Source organism: Empidonax traillii, unplaced genomic scaffold (assembly GCF_003031625.1).
Source record: "Empidonax traillii isolate 1590-97213 ecotype Southwest subspecies unplaced genomic scaffold, ASM303162v1 scaffold137:size1056949, whole genome shotgun sequence".
NCBI lineage: Eukaryota > Metazoa > Chordata > Aves > Passeriformes > Tyrannidae > Empidonax > Empidonax traillii.
In genome coordinates, this window is record NW_020955330.1 from 67,961 (window position 1) to 89,048 (window position 21,088).

Here is a 21,088-nt window from a genome sequence, read left to right on the forward strand (position 1 = left end):
GGAATAACAGACAAAAAGATGTGGACAGACAAATACGGGTGGCAGCAAACCACAGAAGCAGCCACTACTGTTCTAATAAGCATCACGTAACACAGATGTTCATTCCATAAATAATTCACTCTGGAGACACACTACCTTCAGTGACACTGTACATTTCAGAGGTCTAAAGAGACATGACAGATTCCATTCAGGGCACATTTTCTGCTAGATGTACTTTTTTCTGGCCAGTACAGGAAATCGAGATTTTACTTTGGCATCAATATTCTATGCCTGGGGATACTGAATCTGCTGCATTTTGCTGGCACAAATTCCTAATGCTATCTTTTTCTTGCACAAACCTTAATGCAGGTAATTTCAAAGAACTGTTCTGGAAGCAGAATCCTGGGTAGCAGGCCAAGCTGAACTCCACTTCTTCTTAAGTTCAAATCTCTCTACTGAATCTATATATTGCAAAAATTAACCACAAAGCAATGAAATAAGGCAAAAGCATCCTATCAAGCTTTACATAGCAGCTATAAATCCTACTTCACATCACAGTGCACACAAACTTCATTTCATACCATATGGGCTTGAAGAGGGTATAGGAAAATAAGCTTTTTTTCCCTTCAAAATTGTAAGGCTATGGTACTGCATGGTACTTTCATCAACCTATGTCTCATATATAAGGTGTTGCATTAAGACAAAGTGTGTTTCTTCCAAGATCTTCCAAGTACTCATCTTCATTCAGAAACACTTGAGGGTTTTTAATTTATCCTAATATTTGGAGAATGTTAGAAATAGAAGAGAGAGAGGCATATTTAAACTATATTGGAAGATAAGTAAAGAACACAGTTTCAAAAACTGAAGATAATACTTAATACATGCTAAGATTTTCATCTGGAAATCATTGTGGAAATAAAAATGCTGCTGTGCTTCTGTAACGCTTATATGTCCTTCATTTTGAGGAACAGGAGGCCAGGATTTTCTGAGGTTAAAATACAATACAGAAGATAATCCTTTTCCACCGAGTCAAAATATTTCAAAAGTTATTGTGGACTTAGGGTGAGCTAAGAGCTAAGCTACCATAAGAGGTCAATTAATAAAGGCAATTATAGAGAAGAATAAGATACCAGTATAAGCTACCCTAGGCAGACAGTAGGATGAAATATGAAACAATATCCCATGTAAGCCTCTGAAAGGAACGAGTTCAGTTCTGCTGCAAGGCTTGTAACTGAACAAGGGCAGTCTCACAATATCACAGCGGCTTGAAAACAGCACTTTGAAATTCAGTCACGTGCCCAGAAGGCTAATCCATGATTCAAAGTGATGTTTTGGAGGGCAGCAAAGAAATAGTTTGAAGAAATTGGAAGTCTGCTAAAGTAAAGGGTGAATGAGGAGGAAGCTTCACTATGGGACCTAAGAAGAGGGAGAGCAACAGGGAGAAAGTGTAAACCTGACAGCCTGAGCTCAAACAGTGCCCTCTTCTGAGGTACCAGATGCTGAGCCACACCGCCCTCAAACAAGCAGTGCCTCAGCACTGCGTGTTCCTGGAGATGGGACACAGACCAGTTCACTCCAAGTGCCACGCTCAGACTCAGAGACAGGCAGCACTGGGCCACCAAGTTAATGTTTCCATGGCCTTGCTATAAGTCAACAACCAGTTTTCATCATCATTCACCCTGTGAATGTGCATCCACACGGAGCATCCTGCTGTTTTCACATCACCTAAAATTGCAAAGGGTTATCATGCTGGTAATAAGGACACAAAGGGGAGGAGGGGGAAGTCTTCATTGGTTTCTCATGCCACAAGACCAGCTGGCACTGGCCTAAGAACAAGCAGAGAGGGAACACTTTTGGGGATTTGTTCATATTTGTTTTCATAATTTAACTTTCTAACTTGAATGTTACTACATTTTTTTCCTGTCTTTTTTTTATATGATTATTTTCTTATTTCATGTCTTTACCTTCTTGTCATAAACCATCTCCTCACTACTAAGTTTGCACAGTTTATTACTTTCTCTCTGATGAGAGACACTGAATAGTAGTTTCCATCCATAACCTCACCAGGATTAATCTTAATCCTTGCACTTTGCTTTCTACCCATCCACCCTGAAAAATATTCCATCTGCTACAGTAATAACATCTATCCACTGGGGACATGTTGGACACCCAAGGCAGCAGCAGCTACATGTCCTGGGTTACTGCCAAACTGATATATTTGCATTTATACTCTTTATGGCCTTGATAAGCAGAACAGTAAAATTAGTGTTTGGCCTCACAGAGAACCACAATGTTGGGATTGTTCTATTCAAGCACTAGGAACTGATGGAACATCATATGCATTGGGACAGGGATCGGACATGCGTCGTCCTACTTTTTGTGTCAAAAGGTGAACTTATTTCTGCTGCTGCCTCTATAGGCTTAGTGCTTTAAAACCTAGTGCTCCCTCTGAGCCATTTTTTAACCTTCCTCTCTTACATTTTTCCATTATATTCATCATCACAGTATTCTTATCTCTGGAAAATATCTTTTAACCAATTTCTACTTTCACTTAAGTAGCAGTGCAGTGCATAATCGTTCCTACAAAAGCCAGTTCATTTTTTTCCACTGCTATGTTGAACTTAATATTCAAGAACAATGCATTCATCTTTGTTGTACAAAAAATAAACGTGAATTGAGTAAGAAGAATCCTTAACAGTGATGTTTTAGTCAATCATAAATTAAATTTCAATTACAGATCATTCTCAGAAGTCAAATTAATATAAAAATCATATACACTTAATTTCACTTTTACTAGGATTATGAAGAGTTTTGCCCAGTTCTTTCTCTTTTGATCATTCTAAAAATGGTAACGCTTAATAATTAACTAAAAACACTTCTTAATTCATTGTTTGCATTCCACTTATCAGTGAAATGTAATTTCAGAGTCTATCTACAAACAGTGCTTATGATTCCTGGTTCCTGAGGAAATCTCACAGAGACACAGGTCTGAAAGCATAATCACGACATTATGACAGCTTTATGAGCTGACATGTCAAATGCAGTTCAGCACTTACATGTGAAAAACAAAAAGGTCAGGAATTTCCCTCCAGAGTTATGATTAAAGAAAATATTATAATAACAACATAAAGAAGGAAGGAACAGAGAAATAACTTCAAAATTATAATTAAGTTTTATATTAGTTTCTAAAGTTTTCCTTGACGAAAGAAAACATGTAATAAATCATAATAGTTATCTTCAATTTTACTACTTTAATAAATCATATTTATTTTAATTATTAAGGAAATGTTAAAAAATCCATTTTAAGAAGTTTAATAAGACAGTTACATAAAAAACAATGAGAATGTTGAACATCATCTTTCTGACATCAGCTAGAGACATTATTTCACACAAAAATATCAAGGAAAACCTAGTAACAATCTCATCATCACTAAAAAAGGAAGACATTCCAACAAAGAAGACTTCTTTCCTTGCCTATTTGCACAGTACAGCGGGATACTACAATACCTCCACTCCCACTGGCAATGAATGTCTCCCACTGTTGAAGATTAACTCCTTTGGAGGGTGTCAACCTTCAGATTATTAGGAAATATAATAAATTAGTATCTGACCTTGATAAAAATTCTGTGACAACTCCTTAATGAATGGGTTGTTCATCCCAGTCTCCTCTTCAGATTTAAATTTCAACAACCACATTGCACTTTTCTAAGTGGGTGGCAACAGTGATGAAGATGAAGGTTTAAGCACAGGCTAGCAGTGCAAATAAACACTGAAAAATCCTCTCCGGAAAAGCTCTATTAAAGGAGAGGAGAACCTCTGGTAACATATTTTTATCAACACCATTGGATTCAGTGACTTGACTAAACAAAGTAAAAGAATATTCTTTAGTACAACTGCACTTTTAGTTATTTAGTGGACACCCTATGAAGGGCTGGGTTTGTGCATCTCTCCTTTGAATAAATTTGTCCTCCACACATTTAATTACCCGTATATCAATAATTTAAAAGAATGACATTGTCCTTGAATGTCTTCTTAACTCCTGAGCAATTTTAGAGACTGTTTGAACCTTGATAAATAGGCTTGCCATGATTCCTCAGAGTAAACATAACTGAACAGACTCACAATGGACAAATCTTTTTAACTAGCATCAAAATACTTTTTTCTCTTTTAATATAGCCAACAGAAAATCCTTCCTAGAACAGCAGCCACTCAGTAAACATTTTCTGCTACCACACTATAATTGTTCACATAGCAACACACTAACACTCTCAGGAGAATTCTGTTTCTTTTCATCTAAAGACTTTTCACAGACTTTAACATTAGCTAGATTCTTTTATGTCTTTTCTCTATTTGCAGAGAACTAAATAAAACAGTTATTCAAGATGCACCATATCCCTCTAACCTATCTGCTCTTACCCCCTCAATACATGAGAAAGTTTTAGAAAGTTACCTTTGGTATTTTTGTTCCCATTCTCTAAGACCACTTCCTTTTTAAAGTTATTTATGTTTTTCCCCTTTGAAATTACTGAATTGCAGACAAAGCAAGCTCTTGACTTTGAACATAGTTTAGGCTTAGTAGATCTTTAAGGCTTTTGAGCCCAATGTGAACATCTGAAACACTGTTTGATGGGGTATCTTTCATTTGGCCACCTACCAATGGTATTCTGGTTTGCCTTGATCCTCTGGTGAGACAGGCCCACTGTGTCCACAGCGTTATAGATACTGGCCTCACTCGCACAAGTCAAGCAAACAAGCTGACCCGAGAAACCTTCCCCAAGTGCCCTTTGAATTTTACAGAGTTGATAAAAAGTTCAAAAGACCTTTTTTTGTAATATATAATAATGCTTGAAGTTTTGAAAGATGGGTCAACATATGCCAGAAAGTCACCTCAAAACAACCTTAGTAAACAACTGGAGAATTTTGACACACTACGTATGAATGGCAAACTGACACTTGAATTCCACCTATACCTTCCTGCTTCAAACTCATTCATAATTGGGTAATTTTATTAATTTTCATTAAAATGTATTTAATCAATCTATATTGGGGGGGGGGGAAGTCTCTGTTCAAGGGGAAACTTTGCTACTGGAGAATTAGGACTATTAAGGACTAGAAAGGCTATCAGGCTACTATTAGGAAAGGCTATTCCACAGCACCTTGACTGAACCAGGAAATCAAGGAATGCAACTACAACGCAGAAGACTTGTGATTTTTGACATTTCAGACATCCAAAACTTTTCCTTTTTTTTTTTAAACTGACCAGACTATCATGGTTTTTATACAGATATTTTTCCCCTTTCCCTTTTCTGGTAATTTTTCAGGGAACAATATCCAAAGGAATAAAAAAAAATACATTTTTGTTTTCCAAAGCTTGAAAAATAACAAGCAGTTTGGAAAGAGTTTCCAAACTCTTTTTGTTGTTTGATTTTGATGTTTGGTCTTCAGTTGTTGGGAGTTTTTTAATTCCCCCAAGAGCTTAGCAAAAAAGACTGGTTTTTGAAGTAGCCTGAAATTTTAATTGCCACTAGGAATAGCCAAACAAATAGGAAATAAACTCCATCAGAATATCAATTTTACACAAACTGAAGATCATGAAAGCTTTGCTAACTAATATCAGGAAAGGCAAAATATCTTAACTGTGTAAATGACTAGAAAGAAGGGAAGAGCATGGGCTTCTCATACTGTATCTGCTGTTAAACATTTCCTGTCCGCACTGTTCACAGCGCAGTACAAAACAACTTACAACACAAGACATGGTAAAATTGTGTGTTAATTTGTATCTGTATATTATTATCAGATGTTCTGAGATTCATTTCTTATCGAATGGAAGAATTAACAAAATCTCAAATCCATTGGTGCTGTGCTTCTTTTCACATTTTCATACCATTGCTTTATGAAAAAGTTAATTGCAACACGAATATGGCGGACTGGAAAGCTTACCACTTATCTACTTTTTAATGTGGATTCCTATCTAAGGTAAGGACTAGAGTAAGTCTTTCCAGTCTTTTAAATTTACTATCTCTTATTGAGTATTCAAGGAACTTTAAAGATCAGCTCAGCAATTACCCCACAAATAAGTGCATCTTTGCTTCCACGTTCAGAGATTTGATTTTTCCTTTCTGTGGGGACCTTTTGGAAGATTTCTGATATAAAATGTACACATATACATGAATATGTGCACACAATCATATAATTTTAATTTATGGTGAGTTGTATAATTATTAATGGCTTATGAAGACACACATAGCCAACTTTTGTGACTCACTTTCATAGTACTTAATGGTTTAAGCAATATGTTAAACTCTGGATCCCTTGATGTCACTGGCAAAGCTTCAATTGATTTCATTGTGTGAGAACTGAAACCTATATAGATTTTCATGCTATTTAATTTTGACTGCTTTCCTGGAAGATGTATTAATCATTGTAATCCAGTTAATGGGAAAGCTGGAAGAAATAGCTCTTGACATACATTTTTTTAAATGCACTTAGTGCACGTCTGATAAACTGTTTCAAAAATTAAACAAGGGCTACCCAATTTGCCAACTAAACACAAAGAGAAATTATGCTGCATTAATTGCAACATATTTTTAAACAACAAAGAGTAACACAAGAGTAACCAAAGGGAAAGTAACAGAAAAGCAGGGTGACTGAATTAAAATGAACCTATCCCTCACCTAAAGCAATCACATCAAAGAGTTTGATCCACATTCCTGTTGACTCTCCACATGAAAATCTCAATAACTAAATCAGCATTTTTCTGTAAAATTATTAATGATGAAATTATCACAATATTTTATTTGCTTCTTCCACTCCTAGATACTAGCTCAGACCCTGTATTTTTACTGTCTCTTATAATCCCATGATCTTTTGTTCAGAGGTTTATATTTAGACACAAACTACGACAGACCCCAGTTGCAGCAATCATCTCACTTTCAGCTGAACCACTGATGTCATTGTGTATTCCTTTTATATATCTAAATATAAATGTGATTTCTATCTCTGTTCAAAGCTTTGAAAGGCACATTTAATGACAGAGCTAAAAATCGCAGAGGAGGATCCCTGTTTGTGGTTTCTCCCTGGCATTTTTCATGTACATTTCCTCTTACAGCCACAGCTGCTTCAATTTTCCTGAGATTCTGCTGGAGAATCTCCTACAGAAAGGGTTTCTGCTCTAAACCACAATGTTATAAACAAATTGCTGACTAATGTGCCCTGGTCTTGTACATTACAGCTACAGCTTCCTTCTAGACAGTGCAATCTTGATACACCCCATAATGCAGCCTTAAGGCTGGAGAAAACTGGAAGTCTACAGAATTTGAAGCAAAGACACATTTTCTTCAATCTTCTCTGTTTCCTCTCCTCTATTTCAGCTTTGCTGTATTTTGAAAGGCTGCTTTTAAAAGACAACTGCAGTGATTCAAAAAAAAAAAAAAAAAAAAAGTATAAAGGATAGGAGTAGTAGCTACAAGAAAGGAAGAAGAAAAAGAGAAGAATGTTTTAAATTAATTCTTGCATCAAAAAATACATGTCAATCACAGCTTTCCAGGGGGCAACGAGTCTAAGTTATAACCGTAAGCTGATAAAGGTTTCAACCTACAGTTTTTATACCACCAATAGGGTAAGGTCTATCTAACTCAGTGTCCATACATTTAATTTTAATGAAAATAATGTGGGAAGTGCTCCCAGATGACAAGCGCAGGCAATAAGTACATTATAAGTTGTGCAACTCTGGATGATGACTTGCCCTTTGCAAAATGCAGCTCTCACCCTAACTAAGGCTAGTAGCATAATGCTCAATGTCCTGCCCCACACCAATCTATTTTATGCTGGGGAAAAGAATTTCAAGCAATTTAAAGTTGATACCAAGTGAATAAGGAACTCGCAGAGGCACCATATTCTGTGCTAGCAAGAGCAGATGAGCAGAAGAAAATGCCTTTAAGTCATTAGAGAGGACACTAAAGAACCCTTTTTCTGGTTTAGATCATCCTAATCTTTCCAGTTCCTAGGAAAGAGAACATGAAAAACATATTGGACTGAACTAACCAATATCTCCACCTTCTGTGGTGTTTGGTCAACACAGATATCATAGAATTCCCTCTCACAGGTTGTGGCAAGCTGTACAAGCCCTACTGCTCCAGCATTCCAGAGGGTGAACTGTGGTTCAGGCAAAACAAATATTCTCTGCAACTTTAAGGAGGAAGTCAGAGGTACAGATGGTCACTAAACCTTTGTCGAGTCTTCAAAGCAGTAACTGAACACTCCAGTGCAACCTCATGTTGTGATTTCACTAGGATTACAGGAGTAGCTCTGGAATGCCATCCAAAGGTGCAATTTACCTGGAACAAATCTTAGGAAGCATAAATCTAAAACCAGCTCTGTTTATATTTCAACAAAGCATTTTTTTTAGCTTTTTATTGATTCTTTGTACAGGACACATTTCACCTTCTGATGATTCAGCTGTTTCTAACTACAGGTTTCTGAAATTGTCCCCCTCATATGCAATCATATTTGAGTAATCCACTGAATAAAGAAAATATATTTTTAAAATACATCTATTGTACCTACTGGAGCTAGTGCGGCAGTATTTTGAGAAGAAGGTGTCATTAGGCATTTATGGCCGGTTGTTTCAAAAGCACATTTTCATATCATTAGTTTTCAGGACTACCAGATCCCAAAACTTATGATACATTCATCTATGTTCATTCCACTTCACATTAAATAGCAAATTTAAAGAATTGTGTTGGACAAGAAAGCCTAGTTGCAGCTCTTTCAGTTGCAGACAGTCAAGACACCAGAGTTTGTACCTCAATATAATGTTATGTAGCACAACCAGTATTTCAAATGCTATTGTTGCTCCGTCCCAGCATCTTTCCTCACACTGAAATAATCTGTTAATACTTTAATCAGCTGCAGCAGGCTCATTTAAGTGCTACGGAAACGCAGCAAAAATGGAAGTAGCATTCCATCCTTGGAAGTGAGTGGAATGGAGAAAAAAGAAGTTAATTCCCATATTATAAATATTGGTATGTCAAATGTCGGTATCTGGAGAGCTGAAACAAACCAAATAGTGCAAAGGAACGAGGATGCATCTGGTCAAAATCTGCAAATTTATCAGAAATTAAGTTTTTAAGCACAAATAATAAAACAGAAACCCAACAGTTATGGTTATGCCTACATTGCTAAGGGCACCCAGGGGATACCCGCACACCAAGCAGTGTAGGTGGCTCACACCATGGCTCCTCAGGGCTAGTCCCTCCTGATCATCCCCCACAGCTGGAGTAGGCTACTATGGGCCACACAGTGTGTCTTTAAGAAGTAATTACTTGTGGGTTTATCTGGTTCAAAGGGTCTGCAGTCATGCGAGGGTAGGGTCACAGCCCCTCAGGCTGATTTTAATGCTTTCACACACTGTGAAAGTGTGTGGCATACCCTGGATGTGTTGTGAGAGTAGGTAGATGTATGCCAGACATGATGAGGTAACACGGGAAGGCAGCTCAGGGGTAACAAGCAGTAAGAAGCCCAGCAGTAGTACTGTCTGTGTCACTGTGAGTTGGTTCTTTGGGTGGATTATGCCCAAAACCGCACCCAAGCTTTGTTTCAGAGAGAACTGAATGACAGTCTTTCAAAAAATAACCACACCAGAACAAACAAACTGACCAGCTCCAGGGACTGAACTGACTTGCAAACAAGGGTACTGGGAGTGGGCTGGGAAGACAAGTTATTTGGCTTTCTTCCTGTGCCCTATATTCATTCTGACAGAGTTAAAACAGAACTAAGCTGTAAAAACATCAAGTATCAAACATAATCATTCTAAAGCTATTTGAAGGGGCTAGGACATCCAGAGCTATGTATTTCTTGGGTCTTGCACTTGAAGCAAAATTATATGAAGAATTTATTTTGGCACCAAAGTTGGAGCTCCAAAATAAAAGCTTAAAACAAAGATTTGTGGAACAGACCACAAGTCCTTATTTCATTTTATTATCACACTGCACAGAACATATTAATATCCAACGAATATCTGAGGACAAGTGTTACACACCTGCAGAACACCATTATAAATGCTTTTCATCAGTAATTTCAGGACATTGGTAAGCTGAGAATGTAAAAATGCTTCCATTCCTATCCTTTCATGGTGTTCAGTATCAAGACCTAACTGCAAATTTGGTCTAGTGTTTTCTCTCCAGCCACTTTCCCTGTGATGCTCAGCCCACAAAAAGACCTCCAGGCTGGAACTCATAAGTTCAGACAGGAACATTTTATGGCTATTATTTGGTCGTTCTTTAACCACCCATATCTTGTGGGGAAAGTGCCTTGAGAACAATTAAGTATCATGATAATATTTATCAAAGAACAAAGTAGTGAAAATTTATAAGCCTCTGAGGAATGTCAGTACCGTCATATAAGCTTCTTTGGAAGATAACTCCTACTCCAGAGTGGTATTAAGGAAAGCAGATGAAGACTCACAGCTATAAATAGATCAAAGATAAGGTTTATCTTAGTCTCTACAAACTGCCTTTCTTCTCAAATACTTTGCTAAAAAATACATTTTCAAAGGCATACAAAAAAACTAAAAGAAAATACTTCTTCTTGAAATCATGGACTCTGAAGTAAGTTCAATGGACTCTACTTATTTAGACCCTGTTTTGTTCATTTAACTCTAAAACATACTTTTCCTTAATACACAATATGATGCACAATATGATCTCAAGCTTATTCAAGATGGTGGAGCTGTAGCTGCCAAGCAGCTTCACAGTGCAAAGTGAAAAGGCTTATTTTTGCAAAAAGGTGGCTGCCTTCACATACACACCTGAAGAAACATGGAAAAGTGTGTATTTGTCCAGTGAATGTTTTAAATGTGTGCTGACTGAGTATAAAACAAACTTCTGAAATTCCTTGTACTCCTTCCCAAAGCCTCACTTCATGTCTGTATGTGCTGTGACTTTTCAGAATTATTTTTATGCACAAGACAGCTTTTCAAAGTCCTCCTAACTCTTGTAACTTATCTTGCAAACATAAATCAATCCATGTTGGTCAAATCTTTCCATAACAGAACTGCACCTTTAAATACCACTAATGCCAGATGGTCTCCGCATATAAAGCAGCATGAGACAACATATTAATGCTACTCAAACAAGCAACTTGTGCTAGCAGCAGACCAATGAAATCAGTCTCAGGCTGCTAATCCTCTCTGTCTCCATGGTAACATCTATTTCAGACAATTCTTCAATTTTCAAGTCAGATGAGCTTCTTGGCCCCTAAACTTCTCTATTCAGGGGTCTTCTGTTGGAAGGCACTTTTTCACTTTGTATTGGCTACTGTTATAATATAGATTTTATTTTTATCAGCTTCTTCATGGAGTATCAAGGAACAGATGCTCCTCTGTTTCTGTTTATTTATAGACTTTTCCACTAAAAATTTGTACTATAAGATTTTCACTGAAGGCTTGCACTACTTATTTCAACTTTGGCTAACTGCAGGACATAGAAACTTCACAAATATTGATGTCTCTGTCTATCAACACTAAAGAAAAGGAATTGCTATCTTCTTCATACTTACATGCTATCAAGGCAGATTTTTAAACAAAACAAAAAATTGTGTATTTGCAACAGGTAAACGGGGAGACAAACTCTTGACAACTCCTCACCATATGTCCATTATGCATAGCTAAGTCAGCACAAACACCGTCGCTCTTTGCTATTAGGAAAAAACTGACAGGAAGCAGGTGGGAACTAATATGGCAAACGTTGGGGTCATACTTTCTAAGTGCCAAAAAAAACTACTAGATCATCAGGCTGCTACACTAGTAAGGATGTCTTGGCCAAGAAAACAGCTCAATAAACCTTTGCCAGTCCAATGTCCCCCCTGACCAAATAATTCTTTTCATTCAGCTTTAAGGCAGATTATACCTAAGCATAAGTACTCAAAATGGCATCCAATGGCTGTTTTCACTGTGGGCAGGCTCTGCAGCCAGAGCAGTATCTTTCTTTGGTCATAAATCTGGCAGCTCATGCTCCATGGCCATAAACAGCTCCATACGATGAATGGCTGTCTCAGCTTTCTCCACAGACTTCATTTGTGAGTAAACAAGGATGTCAGATTTTGCTCATAATTCAATATGAACAGCTACCAGGAAGCAGTTACTTGCTTATCCAGTTATAAATGTCTCGCTTTGGAAAATGAATTAATTAAAAACAAATGTTTACTGGCTTTGAACTGTGAACCACAGGTTTATGATTCAAGATTCTCTCTTACCTGGCCACTGTAGCTACACAGACACATCTCTAACATATACCTTTGTATTGGCCCAGTCACCTGCTGAAGTGGACAGGAAGATGCAGCCGACATCAATTCAGCTGGCACAACACTGGTACACTGCAAGAAACTTCCCTTCAAAGGGAAGGGCACTATGGACCAAGATCTCACTTTTAGTCCAGTGTCCTTGTCTCCAGCAGTGCCCCTGAAAGGAGCGAGAGAGGTGACAACTTCAGTGCCAGGGAGCAGCTATGGCACCACAGCACATAGAGGATTTTCTTCATAGTATGGTAGAACTTTTGTTCCAAAATCCCAGCATGTCAAGTTGGTACTTGCTCAGTTTCAGCACTGTTGTTCTGCAGAGCTCCTAAACCACTCCCAATATAGCACCAGCTTTCACCCTTATCCTGAGATGATGCAAGCCAACTAATGGCAATTAAAAGAGCTCCGTTTCCTCTCACACAGCGTTTTACTGATAAGGATTTTTTTTCCCAACCTTTTAAATACCTAGACCATTGATGTCTTCATTTAGCTTCAGCATATCAGAAAATAACCTTCATATATAGCATCCTATTCCCATTGAATTCATGAACTCTGGCTATTGATGTGCAACTTACTCCAAAATTAAATATGTGAAGTTTACACTCTTTGCTCACTGTAACTCTGCAATCATTTCAATTACCTTACCCAGAAGCCTGAAAGTACACACTGCAGTTTTCATTTTTGCTTGATTCCACAAAATTTTAAGAGAAATCAGTTACAGTTCTTTACAGTTTAATTTCCAATTCAATGGAAGAAAAACAAAACAAAACAAACAAACAAACAAAAAACAACAACAACAACAAAACAATCAGAAAAAAAAACAAGACTCTGTGGTAATACATGCATGAGACTTTTTTTAAAAAAAGAAAATGTAGACCCTAAAAGGATGTGGCATGATGTTTTTGGTTTTTTGTTTTTTTGTTTTTAGGAGGAACATGAATTAAAATAGATATGAGGACTTCACAATATAAATTAACCTGCTGAGGAAAGATCAGACAGGGTTAATAAATGGTATGTTTTGCTAAGCAATCACAATAAACCACAACAAGGTACATTAGATGATGGCACATGAAGGCTGGGATTCATCAGGTCTTAACCATAAGGTCTTGCACATGTTCCTAAGCCAGAAGTCTGCCCAATGCTACCTCCTCTGGCAGTCAGTAGGGAAAACAGATGTTTTCAGAGGTCACTGTAGCCCAACGTGGTAACCAGTAAAAGGGAGACTGTAGCATGAATATGAATGCCCAGTATGTAGGCTTCTAAATCACATACCACCTTTGAAAACAAAAATTAGATAGAATGAACACAGAACTAATTCTAAACTAGTTTTAATACTAAATTATTGGCTGAGCCTAGTAACAACTCCACTGTTACAACCAAAAATGTGTGTTTATTCTTAATATTAAATAAGAACACCTGTTGTGCTTTTCACCCTCAATGTAATATAAAGGTTTGAGATACTGATTACTAAATTACAGAATAAAAAACATTTTCCCCTGAAACAAATTAAAAATTATTTTAATAATGAGGTCACTTTTGAGAAATTACACAAGTGCAACATACTGGCTTTAAAAAACCATCTCACAAGATCTTGGGAAATACCATGCTCTATGAACTTCTCACTAATTCTCTGGAGTTCACATTTATGTCTCCATAATAAAACATCACTTTAAGACAAGTAAATGACAAAACAGGCTCCCCTTCTGTTTTCTTTGAGAACTGCTAAGGCATTCTGCAGGTGTGGGAGGTGATGATGACTCTTCTCTTTAAAAGAAATAAAAGTAATCAACTCTTTCAAAAGGAGTGGGATTGTAAAAAGCAGCCCCATCAGATCAACAAACTGAATATTCTGCATATTCAGACTCACTTTAAGCCTAAAAAATAAAACAACAGCCTTCTGCAGAGTCATGTTTATTCTTAATGATTGCAGACCTTTTTACCACAGCTTGTTTGTCCTTTGTGTTATTCCAGCAAATAAAAGATAAACTTCCGACATGCCGTAACTGGGATCCCCAGTGCTTTCATAGGTAGCACATAGCCTCTCAACCCTTTTTTAAGTGACATAACAGAAAGGGAAGTCTTTAAACACCTTAGCCCGTGAAGCAATTTAGAGCGAGGGTATCTCTAGAAAACACTGCAGACTGCCTGGCGCAGCTGCCGAACCACACTTACTGTGAATTTCCATTGACTTCAGTGGGAACGTGAATAGCATTAACAACTAGCTGCCAGTGTGATCTATAAACGTGTCTACCTCTTTGATTTTCACTAGAGTTCTGTGAGCACATTTTTCTCTTGGTACTCTACACCTCTATTTTTAGCTGAACATGAAAACTGAAATAGGACAAAATCAGAACTATTAAGGAAGTAATATTTTTTCTTAAATAAATGATAAGGAAGAAAAATCTATTTTCAAAAAACTGCATGTTATGAAGTACATTTAAAAACAAAAAAAGGAAGATATTAAATAAAGCATGCTTTTTAAAAACCCACTCAGCATGCACAGAAAGCCATCTTCCTGCCAGCAAATCTCACAGCCCTCCCAAAACCTTTGCAACCTACACAGTCTGCAAAGGACACTGAATACCCCACTCTGAATGCTGGTAGCATTAAAATCGTCCTGCCAGAGACGACCCCAAGCCAAATCCTGGCTGAGTGACTCCAGGGGGATACCCTAAGAGGCACTAAAGCCCATAAGGGATTTTGCTGGAAAGGTAATTACAGCTTCTCAGTCTTCTGTAGAATGCGCAAGGTACAGCCAGCCCCAGATCTGCATTCCCAGCAGGCAAGTCAGTAGCGTATCCCTGGTGGTGTTTGATGAGAAAGCCAGAACAGCCTCACAAGCTCTGAAAGAAAATCTGTTCCCTGATGCACAAAGGAAAGAAAAAGTTCAAATGCAGAAGGCTACATGAGCAATAGGTTTAAGCATGTTTTACTCTGCATTTTATTTTATCCATTCCTATAGAGACACCAGCAGCTGCCCTACTCCCACTCGCGGTTTAGTGCTGCAGGTGCTCTTATTACCAGGCTGCCCAGACAACAGCTCACCTTTAAAGAGGATTGCCTCCTAAGCCAGCTAAACTACAGCTGACAGAAAATGGTCAGCACAGCATCTCCTGTACTCCTGATAAAAAGTGTTCTGCTTATATCCACTCATTTACAGCCTCTACCTTTATGGAGTGCAGCTGGATGAGTATGAACTCAGTGCACATGCATTTACCAGCAACCAGCCCTCTACCCTTCAACATCTCCCTTCAGAAAGGGAATGATAAATGAGAGGTCCTTGATTAAAAACCTGTGTTTGCTTAAAACTCAAGCATGCAAAAATTAGGGTTGCTCCCTAATACCTAGATTTAATAATAAGCTCTTCCCATATGCAATTTGTATTAATGCTCTGCAAATACAGGAGAGCTCACAAGATTTTTACGTGCCAATTCAGTGAGTAAGGAAAACCACATTTAGAAAATCAAGTGCAATTAACTGTAGGTAATAAAATTAGAATGGCTGTATCTAATGACATCATCATAAGCAAGAGATGAGCTCTGTACTTTCTGGCTTCACCACTGATACGATGCCCTGCCATCAACCCCAGCACTGCACTTACCCATCTGAAGCAGGACAGCCCATAAGACATACAGGTTATATCCAGTGGTGTCCCCCCTCTAAGACTACCATACTACAGCAGTACAGCTGACTCTTGCCCACCATGGGTTAAAATCATGGCAGCCTGCTATGTTTCCTCCTTCTTCCTGCTGTTTCTTGTCTTTTGAAAAAGAGAAGCACTTGCTCATGGTTCTCTGAAATGGCTGCAATGGTTTAAATTATAATAATTTAAAAAATATTTTAAGATGGGTTTTGTGCAACAGTGACATAAAGACATTACGAGAAATTATTTTTCTCCCTTTAATTTGCCAGCTTTACTTATCACAGTTTCCTACCACTGAAAACACTAGCTTACACGGCTGATGCCACAGTTGAATAAGGGATAACTTCACTGACAGAATTAAAAACAGGCATGGTTTCCATACTAGCAGACAGATCTTGGATTTCCCCACTCATCAGTACAGAGCCATGATTTTCCCTTCTGTTTTAGTCACCTTTTAATTATGTTTTTGCAGGAGGAAACAGTTCTAGCACTGCAGGTCTGGGGTGTGAAAAGTCGAGAGCCTCACATCTGGTGATTTGTGGGGGGGCAAGTACAGGAGCTATAATTTGGGAAGCCAAGCAGCTTATTTAGGCTCAGTGCCAGCAATGACCCACCCAACTCATTTCCTCATCCTGCCAAGTGGGGTCTTTGATAAAGTGATGGGTCCAAGGATTAATGTAGCTGAGTTGCACCTCATAAAATCAACTGAAGTCTCACCCACAAGGGCCTGAAAATGCTTGAAGTCACAAATGCACTGCTTGACTCATGCTCAGTGTGCTCCTGCCTCACAGGTTCACAATGTTTTGTTGTTTGAAACTGCAAAATCCAAGGTATGCAATTTTCTAAAAGATCAGTTGTCTCATTCAACTACAAATAAACCTTTTCCTTCTACCTTAAGTATTATTAACGATGGTTGTGTGGAAAAGAATGAACAATAAAATCATTAACACTAAAAAAGCATTAAATATTTTGTTTCAAAAAATGTCATTATTCTGTTATTATCAGGATTTCTGTTTCCTGTTCTCTAGCATGGACACTTTGATGAAAATGTCACAAATTTGCAGGTCATTTTTTGTCACAAAATCTATATGTTCATCCATCTTCTCTCCCTCTAATTTATGCAAAAATAGTTTTCAGACCTTGTATCTGTTACACATGTAACCAACCAATTAATAAACCTTGCTTTGAGAATTTCGTCACAAAACCAAACACTGAAAAATAAACACTATTAAAATATTAGTAGTTTATATTTTTTAAAAAGTAGGAGGTCATAGAAATATTTACCTGCGATTTTTTATGTAAATAAAAAACACAAAAGAAAACAAAAACCCACCTAGGAATCTTGAAAATGTCAAAATATTTCATTTTCACATTTAAAGTGAAGTGGTAATGGAGAGGACTGATCTTCTACCTCCAAAATCAATAGTATAAATGAGTCAGAAGTGGCAGCATGCCTAGACAAGTGGCTGAACATTAACAGTGGACAAACTCCTTCTAGTATTCACCAGTTCTAAATATATTTCATTGCTATTGAAGAATACAAACTTATACTCAGTATGAGCCTAATTATGGTAACAAACAAAAAGCCTTTAGAGATCAGCATCTACTGTGTGTTTCTACAACAGAACATCAGACATCCCAAGCAAGAGTAGTCCATATCCTCCTGTACCTGAACTAGTTTGTCCCAGAAAAAAATTCTGTGTTTTACCATCAGTTGTCCTCTGCTGTTCCTTGGTACACCATCAAGTTTCAACGACCTCTTTCTCCTCATTTTATCTTACCTTGCTGTCCATCACCTTCTGTCAACTTGGCCAATTTTTGGCAAGCACAGGGACAAAACTGTATTTTCTCATGCAATCAAGGCTACTTCTAAACATTTTGATTGTTTCCAGTCTAGGTTTATGCAACACCTTCTATATGTAACCATGACACAAACTCATTCAATTCTTCCTCTGCCTTAAGGATTGTCCTCACTGACTCAAAGTGAGGTTATCTGCATGGAACACCTCAGTATAAAACTTTATTAAAGTTCAAATATCTTCATTTCTGGGTTGTGGTTTTCCTTATTCAAGGGCTTTTTCTTCCATCAGTGATTGCAGGCTCTAATCTCACATACAGGTGCAGCATCAGTCTAAAGAAACTGCTGCCCCAAAAAAAGCCAAGCAAACAAAAGAACAAAAAATCCAAAACAAAACAACCAAACAAAAAAACAACCAAACAAAAAACCAAACCAAAATGACATAAACTTTAAAAACCAATGACAACATAACAATCAAACAAAATCAAACAACAAACCAAAACACAAAATGCACAAAATTGCAGAATAGTAGCCCAAACTCTGGTTGGTATGAACCACAATTGAAGCAGAGGTGTTTAAGTTTGCAGAAAATGCGGCCCATTCTCAAAGTATTTAATGTAGCATCAGAAACTTCAGGCAGTCTCACACTTCTGGTATTTATCACGTCCCCAGGAAGAGCTCAGTAAAGGCTGAAGGCTCAGCCTGCATCTTCCAAGTGACTAATTAGCATTTCCAAGATTTGTGAAGACACTTTGATTATGCAAGAAACCAGACTGGCTCATATAGAGTCATTCTGACTTCCAGTGCAGGATCAGGACTCAAAAAAAAAAAATCCTCATAATGTATATTTACTCCATGAAAAAAGGAGCCTTTGCAATTTGTTCCAGTTTCTTCATTCGCTGAGGATTGTTTCCAGTTGCTTTGGAGGTCCAAAGCACATTTCTAAAATTTTCCTATTTCTCTCATGCTTTTTTTTTTCCCAAATGTTGAACATATATTACACATTAATTTTCAAAAATAGCTGATATTCTAAAATTAAAGTTGATTTATGTGTTTGCATACTATCAAATACATTCTGACAATGCTGCATGGCCATATGTGATTACACAATGGTTGCATGTATGTGCAGTATTTGATTTACTCAGTACAAAACTGTTTAGTCAGTACAAAGAGCCTTTACTGATGCTCTGCTGACACTTTCCTGATCTATTTTGTCATCAACTTGCTCTCTAAGTGAACACAAGTGTTTTTGTTTCGCAGTTGTTCACTAGATGATTCAGGTATCATCCCTGTGTACTCACCAGGCTTCTAGAAGCACGAGGTCTCTACAGACTATAAATCTATGAACCACAGCATATATTTTGTTCATGCTTCCTTGTATTTTAAAAATAAACCAAATGACACTCAGGATATCTTGCAAGAATAGATTACGCTCAGAAATTACAACTTTTTGGCCTGTCAGGGAAAAAGAAAAAATAAGTATATGTGTGTATGTTTGTGTGTCTGTGAATTTGTCTATCATTTATTAATAATAGCAGATGATGATAAATGAGATTCTGATCTACAAGCTTTATCTCACCAAATATCCTTACTCCATATGTTGCCCTGGGAATTAAGCAGGATGCTCAGAGTGAGCAAGGTTCCCCCCTCAGGTATGAGCAGAATCGGCCTCATATTTCCTGCCAAGGCTGGTACAAGGCTCCCCTTCTTTTACTGCATAGCTCAAGAAAGCTCACATACAAAAATAAACAGTGTTGCCTTTTACTACACAGTAGAAGAAAGGGCACGTTATTAAGAAGAAAACACCTCTAATGCAACCATTGGCACAATACGTAGGTGCTTAGGCTCTATAACAAAGAAGCAGAAGTGTTATCAACACGTTTAGAATTCTTTCAAATGAGCGCAACATAACTATGCATGCGGTCTGGCTTGTTGCCCTTCCTGAAAAGACCCTGAGTTTCTCCCATGTGCCACTTCAGAGAGCAGTAGGTCTGCACTTTTTGAGAAACTCTCAGAACCTGACAGAATGAAACTGAGGATTGAAATAAAACAATGAATTTGCTTTGGTTCAAACCCTGGTTAATCCCCTCCAAAACCCAGCATTTTCAGCATCCACCACTAAAGATTGCCAGGACTCATCACATTCCCTGACATGTGATTTGGACGTTGCAACATGTGGCATTTTTGTCTAGAGGCCTCCCTCAGTGAGCCACCGAGCATGTTCCAGGAAAGGAATACTGTTGGATTCCCTTTTGCTTAGGGTCAATGACAAACCCTTTCTCACGTCACTGACACCAAGAGGAGAAGTGTGTCTCCAGGAAGAGCCATAGCCCCATCTCAGACTGGACAGCATGCTCTTTTTGTCCCTCTTTCAAGCCTTGCTGGCTTGACACAACAGTCAAATGAATGAGCTGTAGTGACTATCCCCTGATAGTAATCCAAAACCAGAGAAATAAATGGGTTACCATTCTATCATGCAAATTACACAGTGGCAATAGAATAATTCTTTTCTTCAGGATCCTCACCCCTCATATCAAGGTGGCAGCACACGACAAAGAAATTTTTCAAATTTCACTGCAATTCCTACATTTTTCACTTCAAGACAATGCTTTGCTACCCTGCCGTCCTCTTCCATCTTCCTTATGTCCAATGTCCTATTACCTTCAAGTTCTACCTGTAGCCCTAACGCAGTCGGTAAAAACATTAAGTCCCTTGAGGATGCAAAGCAAGGTTATACTCAGGTCATAAAGCAGAATATTAAACACTAATTGTATTGGCCAAATCCCCGGAGACTCACAGAAGCCACATCTCCACCTAGCAGTCACAGACTTCCAGACCTGTGCTCTAATCCACTGAGGGAAATGACTGCAGGAGGCTTATGGCTGGGCCAAGGGTACTGAGCGGCTTTTACGATTAAGCCTTTTCACACAGAGACATTAGTGATACTATCGATTCTAAAACTAGAAACAAGGCAATATGCACGCTCGTAGGTGTAAAACAAGTGCATGGCATCAATCACATCCCCCTTAATAAAAAACGTCCCAAACCCTCAGTACACCCAGCCGCACACCGCGAGACACCCGCGCCGGCGCCCGCAGCGTTGCCGCGGTGGGTGACACGGCCGCGGGGACACACTGGCCGTGTCACACCGCTCACACGCACAGGCTCCTGCCTCACGGCTTTCCCCGGCGGTGCGGGGCGTGCGGGGAAGGGGCGGCCAGCACCTCCCCGGCCAGCCTGCTCCCAGCGCCGTCACTCCGGGGAATTCGGCGCGTTTCCCTCTGCAACGGGGCGCTAAATCCAAGGGCAGCGGCACACAGCCGCTTCACACCGGCGGCAGGAGATCGCTGACCGCCGGTGCGTCTCTGCCGCAG

The 21,088-nt window shown here is 38.4% G+C and overlaps 1 protein-coding gene across 1 annotated transcript in view; it reads right to left on the minus strand.

The window, feature by feature from the left end:
* CPE (carboxypeptidase E) overlaps positions 1-21,088 on the minus strand; it is a 56,938-nt gene that overhangs the window by 35,442 nt on the left and 408 nt on the right. The gene's annotated exons all lie outside the window — the stretch shown is intronic.